General features: G+C 38.6%; 1 pseudogene; it reads left to right on the top strand.

The window, feature by feature from the left end:
- Positions 1 to 3,815: 3,815 nt before the first annotated feature.
- On the top strand, positions 3,816 to 4,655 carry LOC121011666 (cytochrome c oxidase subunit 1-like; annotated as a pseudogene).
- The last annotated feature ends 4,218 nt before the right edge of the window (positions 4,656 to 8,873 follow it).

The raw sequence follows: 8,873 nt of genomic DNA, 5'->3' as shown, positions 1-8,873 counted from the left end.
GTTCTTTATGGGGTTTGGTGCACTCTACTACAGAAGTAGAGATCCCTAGAAAATTTGTGTCTCTGAATCATGGATTTCTAATTTAGGGTTTGCCCTCATAATTATAAAAATGTTTACTATTCAATTTAACCTGTAATTAAAATTTTCTAAAGTATATTTAAAGTGTTCTTACCATTTTTAAGAGAGCACTTATATAGAATGTAATAGCTCCAAGTCATCAACATAAACATTAGCTATTATGATGTACAACAATATAATTTACAAAATAGAGTCTCTCGAGGGTAGTAGAAGTATTTACCCGTATCTCAAATTTAAGTTTTCCTATCAGCTCTTGTTATTTTTCTGTCACTTCCCTCATCTGTCAAGACAACCTAAAAAACAAAATAAAATGATAGTTTTACTAGGATAAAAGAGTGGTCATCTACCACCACTAGCCTCCATCAATGAGCTCTGCTATTATGCTGTTTGATGCTTCAAAAGTATAGTGAACTTAGAAATCAGATAACTGGTCATACTCGAGAGGTGTAGATATGTTCAATCAATGCTTCTGAGACTGGTCTTTTTGTAAATGAACTTCAAATACATTTATTACTGAAAATGATTTTTTTGTATGGCTGAAGTATTAAGAAATAATATTTCTATAAAAAATTTGGCCAGTGGGGCGCCTGGGTGGCGCAGTCAGTTGAGCGTCCGACTTCAGCCAGGTCACGATCTCGCGGTCCGGGAGTTCGAGCCCCGGGTCGGGCTCTGGGCTGATGGCTCAGAGCCTGGAGCCTGTTTCCGATTCTGTGTCTCCCTCTCTCTCTGCCCCTCCCCCATTCGTGCTCTGTCTCTCTCTGTCCCAAAAATAAATAAACGTTGAAAAAAAAGAAAAAAAAATTAAAAAATTTGGCCAGTAACTACATAGGCAATGCCTCAAATATTTAAAGAAAAATAAAGCATAAGCTTCTTAATATAAAGTAGGTTTCACAACATATTGAGGACATAAATAGAGACTGGGGTAACATGGCAGATCCGGATATCCCTCTCACCTCCAGAGTGTAAAGGTGGTAGAAAATCTTTTTTTAATGCTTGGAATCCGAGGTTAGATTTGGGTTTGATTTAGAGATTGATCATCTTTTTGTTATGTATGCACAGACAAGTTCCTTATGCTCTCTGAGCTTCAATTCACTCACTTGTAAAACACAAATATAATAGCTTCTTTGGAGGCTTATTAAATAAGATAATATTTTGAAGCTCTTGTCAAAAGCACTTTTGAAAATGATGTCTACATTATTGTTGTTATTGTTGTTGTTACTGCTGCTCTGATCCAGTAGAATCTAATCACGTGCCAGAGCTGGATTTCAGTAGCATAGCAATATAGGCAGAAGAGTACTGGAGGCTGAAAAACTGAGGTTTAGGGTTTTAGTCTCAAATATTCCTTAACTACTTTCTAACTCTGTTGCAAAAGAGATAAAGAATTGGAGAAATTTTTGTCTCCAAGATTTAAAAAGTAAAGTTTGTAAATGCTTACAATTTGTTTATACTTACTGTTCCATCTATTATTTTAGTGGGAAGGGGGTGAACAGGTGGTAAGAAGTTAGTACAGTAGAGTAGTATCTTATAAAGGAAGAAGGAGACCCTAAGTCAATGGGTGTCATGGAAATCAATGCAAATAGCCTATCATTCCATATACCAGACCTGCTAGGGCTGTGCATAGAAGTCTAGCAGGCCTGGATTGCAGATTCTAAGAAAGAGACTCCAACCCTTGGGCTCGATGGCTTTATATTGCATGATTAGGGAAGCATGGCTCCTCCCCTCGTTGTTCAAGGGCCAATTTACAATAACAATATTAGTTGACAGAACCTTGGCTCCCACCCTATCTTGCCATCTTAAGCATTCACTGTTGAGGGTAACTCCAGTCTCTCCTGGCCATGATGGTCTGGGAAGAGAAAGCTGGTGTCCAAACTTGCAGTTGACTAGGACTGATTATCTTAAGCACTGATACAAAGCTAGTTTGAAGGGAGCTTCAAGGAAAATCTTTTTTTTTTTTTTTTTTTTTTTTACTGTGAAACCAGCCTGTAAAGGATCAGTGTTGGGCAAGTTAATTCTTGCCTCTCAGCAGGTAAAGTCATAATTGTACATAATTAAAACTACCTTTGAAAAATCCCTTAAATTTACCCAAAGCACAGTATACATGGTTTATATATAGAATTCTGCACAGTAATTTTATGCACATTAAAAGAGAGAATCACTGGGGCCCCTGGGTGGCCTAGATAGTTAAGTGCTTGACCCTTGATTTTGGCTCAGGTCATGATCTCATGGTCGGTGGGATCGAGTCCCCCGTGGGCTCATGCATGCATGCTCTTCCTCTATTTCTCTCTCAAAATAAATAAACATTTAAAAATAAAAAAGAGAGAGAGAGAGAAAGAGAGAGAGAATCACTGAGGTAGGCTGAAGGGTGGAAAAAGGTTAAGTCTATAGAGAAATACCCAGCATTCAAAGCATTTGGTTTTTAAAACAACACTGAAGGGTGCCAGGGTGGCTCAGTCAGTTAAGCATCTGACTTTGAGACTTTGGCTCAGGTCACAATCTCATGGTTCATGGGTTTGAGCCCCACATTGGGCTCTGTGCTGCTTCAGATTCTGTGTCTCCCTCTCTCTGCCCCTCCTCAGATCACGCTCTGTCTCTCTCTCTCAAAAATAAATAAACATTAAACAAATTTTAAAAAACACACTGAAATCACTGCATGAATGAGAGCCTGAGAGCTTACTCTATTCTCTTTTACTAGAAAATCTCTATAGCACTAATATTTATTAATAGGTTTGTTGTTGGAAGAATTCTATCAGTTCTTAAGTTAAATGAACTTTGTTCAGTTTTCGCAGGTAACAATTGTTGGTGTAATAAAAACTACTGAATTATTTTTGTTTTCATATGACATTTGAGCTTTGCTTTGCTTTTGGTTTCTTGGCCACGGGCTATTTTGTAGTCAAATAGAAAATGACATGTGAAATATTACAATGAAAGAAGAAAAATTATTAATAAGAAATGTATATTAAAGAGTCAAATACATCATTTTTCCTTTATCACCTCATTAGAAGAAAACTACTATGGACCAAGAAAATTCCTATCCATTGTCTGATTTAATTCTTATAATAATTCTATGATATTCATCCTAGATGAGAAAACTCGGACTTTAAGAGATGAAGTCATTTACCTTGGTCCGTGCATCTTGGGAAAAACGATACCAGAAATAAATCACTGCTCTTTTGAATCTAAGGCTCTATGTCCTTCTCTTGCCTCTGTATATCTTAAAAAACTACCTGAGAGGTGCCTGGGTGGCTCAGTCGGTTGAATGCCTGTCTTTGGCTCAAGTCATGATCTCACAGCTCATGAGTTCAAGCCCCGCATCAGGCTCTGCGCTGACAGCTCAAAGCCTGGAGCCTGCTCAGGATTCTGTGTCTCCTTCTTTCTCTGTCCCTCCCCCACTAACACTCTGCCTCTCTCTCTCTCTCTCTCTCTCTCCAAATAAATAAATATTAAAAAAATTTTTTTTAATCTGACATTTAGTCATCAAGTTAAACCTTAAGTACAATATAAAAATTTACTTGCTTCTTACACTTGCTAAAAATAGGCATGAAATCAGCCTCTCAAACATTTATCTAATGGTTCTATTTATGCATGCCCATATATCAGCATTACCTGGTTCCAGATGTTATTAGAAATATTGTGGCATTACATTGTTCTGGATATTGTTGTAAATATCAGTTTGCAATTCATCTGACTAGATTTACTCATATGCTTCGGGAATGACAATTATTTCAGTCTAACTTGGTTTACCGGGATTCGGAATGATCTCACATATTGTCACCAACTACTCAGGTAAGAAAGAGCCCTTTGGCTATATAGGAATAGTTTAAGCAATAATATCTATTGGCTTCTTAGGTTTCATTGTATGAGCTCACCACACGTTCACTGTAGGAATGGACGTTGACAGATGAGCATACTTCACATCAGCCACTATAATTATTGCTATTCCTACTGGAGTAAAAAGTATTCAGCTGACTCGCTACCCTTCACAGAGGAAATATTAAATGGTCTCCTGCTATCTTATGAGCCCTGGGCTTTATTTTCCTATTTGCTGTAGGGGGCCTAACGGGCATTGTACTAGCAAACTCCTCATTAGATATTGTTCTTCACGATACATATTATGTAGTAGCCCACTTCCACTATGTATTGCCAATAGGAGCAGTATTCGCTATTATAGGAGGTGTTGTTCACTGATTCCCCCTGTTTTCAGGGTATACCCTCGGCAACACCTGGGCAAAAATCTACCTCATGATTTTGTTCGTAGGTGTCAACATAACATTTTTCCCTCAACATTTCCTAGGATTGTCTGGAATACCTCGACATTATTCCGATTACCCAGATGCATACACAACTTGAAATGCAATGTCCTCAATAGGTTCTTTTTCAGCTCATTAACAGCAGTAATGTTAATAATCTTCATAGTCTGAGAAGCCTTCGCATCTAAACAAGAAGTAGCAATAGTAGAATTAACTACAACTAATCTCGAATGATTGCATGGATGTCCTCCTCCATATCACACATTTGAGGAGCCAACCTTATGTGCCCTTAAAATAAGAAAGGAAGGAATCGAACCCTTTTAAGCTGGTTCCAAGCCAATACCATAACCACTATGTCTTTCTCAATAAAGAGGTATTAGTAAAAAAATTACATAACTTGGTCAAAGTTAAATTATAGGTTTAAATCCTTTGTATCTCTATGGCATATCAACTAGGTTTTCAAGATGCTACATCCCCTATTATAGAAGAACTTCCTCACTTTCATGACCATACATTAATAACTGCATTCCTAATCAGCTCCTTAGTTCTCTATTTCACTAATACTGACAACTAGGCTTACACATACAAGCACAATAGATGCTCAAGAAGTAGAAACTATCTGAACTATTCTGCCAGCCATCATTTTAATTCTTATTGCCCTACCTTGTCTACAAATCCTATATATGATAGATGAGATGAACAACCCTTCCCTAACTGTGAAAACTATAGGACATCAGTGATACTGAAACTATGAATATACTGATTATGAAGACTTAAACTTTGACTCCTTACATAATTCCCATTCAAGAATTAAAACCTGGAGAACTCTGACTACTAGAAGTCGATAATTGAGTAGCACCGCCAGTAGAAATGACTGTCCGCATACTAATCTCATCGGAAGATGTCCAGAATTCATGGGCTGTTCCATCCCTAGGCCTAAAAACTGATGCCATCCCAGGCAGACTAAACCAAACAACCCTAATGGGCACACGGCCTGGGTTATATTACGGCCAATGCTCAGAAATCTGCGGCTCGAACCACAGTTTTATACCTGTTGTCCTTGAATTGGTTCCACTACCATATTTCGAAAAATGATCAGCATCTATACGGTAAAATCATTAAGAAGCTAAATAAGCATTAACCTTCTAAGTTAAAGATGGGGAGTCTAAGCTCCTCTTAATGACATGTCACAACTAGATACACCAACCTGACTTATCACTATTATATCAATAATTATAACACTGCTCATTATATTTCAACCAAAAAATGTCAAACCATTCATATCCATGAAATCCAGAACGTAAATCTGCAATAACGCTAAAACAACCTAATCCCTGGAAAGAAAAACGAATGAAAATCTATTTGCCTCTCTCAGTACCCCAACAATAATAGGGTTACCTATTGTTATTCTAATTGTAATATTCCCAAGTATCCTGTTTCCCTCACCCAATCCACTAGTTAACAACCCTCTGATTTCACTGCAACAATGACTGGTTCAACTGGCTTACCCAGCCAAGTGTTGGCATTTTTGACTTTCCTTCTGGGAAATAAGTTTCCTTCATAAGCCCTGAAAATAAGTTTAACTATTAGTTGTTACAACAGCTTAAAAGTATTTTATTAGTTTTTAACTGTTATTTACATTTTTAAAAATGTTTATTTTTGAGAGAGACAGAGACAGAATGCGAGTGGGTTAGGGGCAGAGAGAGAGACACACACACACACAGAATCCGAGGCAGACTCCAGGCTCTGAGCTGTCAGCACAGAGCCCGACGCGGGGCTCGAACTCTCACGAGCTGTGAGATCATGACCTGAACCGAAGTCAGACGCTCAACCGAGTGAGCCACCCAGGCGCCCCTAACCATTATTTGTATAGTAATATAACATTATTATGAAGGATGACATTTTAATGTAAGAAATTATAATGTAATATTTAGCAAAAATATTAATTTAAGATTATTTATTGAGCCCCTTTTATGTTTCAGACACTTCTTAGTGCTGCACATACAGCAGTGAATAAAGAAGACAAGATCCCTGGCTTTATGGATTACCTCCTTAGAAGCTGGAGGACAACAATAAACAAGTAGAAGAAATGACAAACAATTAATATGGATAACAGATTGTAATGCATGCACAGAAGGAAACAAACAGGAGACATGAGAAGTAACATGGGTGATGGAACAGGGGAACCATCTTCAGCAGAGAAGTCAAGGAAGGCTTCCCAGAGGAGATAGTTGAACTTACACCTGAAGATGAGAAAGAGCCTGTTGTTTAAAGAGCATGGGTAAAGGCTTTCCAAGTACGGAACATGCCAAATTCCTAAGGCAGGAAAGAACGTGGCTGTTTGATCAATACAAAGTCATCCATGAAGCACGGAGGGGCAGGATGAGAGTGAGGCGTGGGCAGGAGGCAGATCACATGGACACGTGGGCCACAGTAGGCATTTGGATGTAATTCCAAGACCAATGGGAAGCCACTGACGGTGGACTCGGCAGGAGCGGGATAGAGTCTGGTTCAGCATGCCTGCTGATGAGCGGAGCTCCCTTTGTGCCAAACACTGTACTAGGACCGCTCCTTCTTACCCCAGTAGGTGGTCTCATCACTACTGAGATAAGAGAAAACAGAGCCACGAAAAATTATTCAGCCTCACTTAGCTGGTGGGTTTGAAACTCATACATTTGACTCCCAAGACCAACTACTCAACCGCCAGGCCTGGCTCTAGATAATTACGTAAATGGCCCCTGATTAGTGACATTTTATATTGCCAATGTTTTCAGCATTCGATTTTCCCATTTCTTGCCAGATTGGGATCCAAACTAAACTTAATAACCTCTTGAGGGCTAACGGCAGTATTAGTTTAAAACTAAGATTGTGTCAGAGTAAAGGCTCTTAGTCAAGAGATAAGTGAAATATATATTTTAAAAAATGTGTGGTTGGTGCTGACCAGGACCTCTATCTTTTCATAGATGACCACTCAAGGTGCTAGTGGGATAAAACTAACAAGAAGCACTTAAGGGAACATTACACGGAAACTCACTAGAGGTTGGTAAAACCTTATACACCACAAGAATAGACAGATTATTGCTCTGAAAATGGACATAGATTGGATTCGACGTGGATGATTTAAGTACAGTCCAATTGGACACAAATGTCTAAACATCTCAGGATTTTCCTAGTCTCAGAGTTTAGTCTGTCATGTCAGGCTCCTCTGTTACCCTGCATACATGGAACACGCTAGGACAGACATGTAATATGTTTCAGGTCTCAGGCTTTCCTTGACTTTGCCACTATATTCTTTCTCTTATTCTTTAAAAAAATTTTTTTTTTAACATTTATTTATTACTGAGAGACAGAGAGAGACAGAGCATGAGCATGGGAGGGGCAGAGAGAGAGGGCAACACAGATCCTGAAGCAGGCTTCAGGCTCTGAGCTGTCAGCACAGAGCCTAACGCAGGCCTTGAACCCACAAACTGGCGAGATCATGACCTGAGCTGGAGTTGGATGCTTAACCAACTGAGCCACCCAGGTGCCCCTTTTTCTTTTTTATTTATACTGTTTGTTTCCAAAACTGCTTGCTATTTCCTTGTACTTAGTGGCAACCTTTCATCAATAAAGTAACCAAAAACCCAGAGTGGATGTTGCTAAAGGGCAAGGAAGTAAGGTCACAGTATATTTCATAAATTACATGGTTCTTATAAGGAATCAGAGAAAGGGATCTTAGTATTATTTTTAGTTATGAAATAAGAGTAATGGTAATGTTTACTATAAGCATTAGGCATGCTTATATTAATTCTTTTAATCCTATTAGACTGTGCTATTATTACCTCCATTTTGCAGATGTGGAAACTAACACAAACAGAGACTTTGTAACTTGCCCTGGGACCCAGAGCAAGTAAATAGTAGAGCTTGGAGTGAACTCCAGCTGCCTGGCTCTGTGTATGTGCTTTTAGATTCCTTTTTATGATGTTTTATGGCAAGATCTAGAACACATTTGGAGTCATGAACCCCTGAATTTTTAATAAATGTCCAGAACTTAATAGAGCACTTGTATACCCTAAAGCAAGGGGATATTAATAGCTTAGAGAGGATATTAATAGGAGAAGGCATTATTAGAAGAGACTCTTCAGGGGTATTAATAGGAGGGAGAGTTTTCTATCAACTTAGAATGATTCAGAGACATACAAAATAAATATTTTAGTGCAAAAGCATCAAGAAGAACAGGAGATAAGCCCTTTAAAAGGATTTCTGGGGTAAACATGTAGTCTCTAACTGGACAAAAACCTGCTAAAACTGTAGAAAATGGTAGATGACTTCTCGTTACATCAATCTGTAAAAATGAAAAGATCCTTGCAGCTTCATTTATCACTGCTCATCAAAACTAGAATCCTCCGTAATAGTAAGTATAAAGATTTCATCTTATCTGTGGACTCACTTCCCTAGTGTAGTTCACATGTTTGCATTTCCTGCGCGCTGGGAGTAATCGTGGTGTTCTCACATTCCCCTAGAGGATAAGGAGCGCCCAGAAATGATAGTAACTAAACCGTGGTGGGC

Source organism: Herpailurus yagouaroundi, unplaced genomic scaffold (genome assembly GCF_014898765.1).
Source record: "Herpailurus yagouaroundi ecotype Mexico unplaced genomic scaffold, PumYag 195, whole genome shotgun sequence".
Taxonomy (NCBI): Eukaryota; Metazoa; Chordata; class Mammalia; order Carnivora; family Felidae; genus Herpailurus; species Herpailurus yagouaroundi.
The sequence above is the reverse complement of the archived record's forward strand: the minus strand, read 5'-3'. Positions and strand labels throughout refer to the sequence as shown.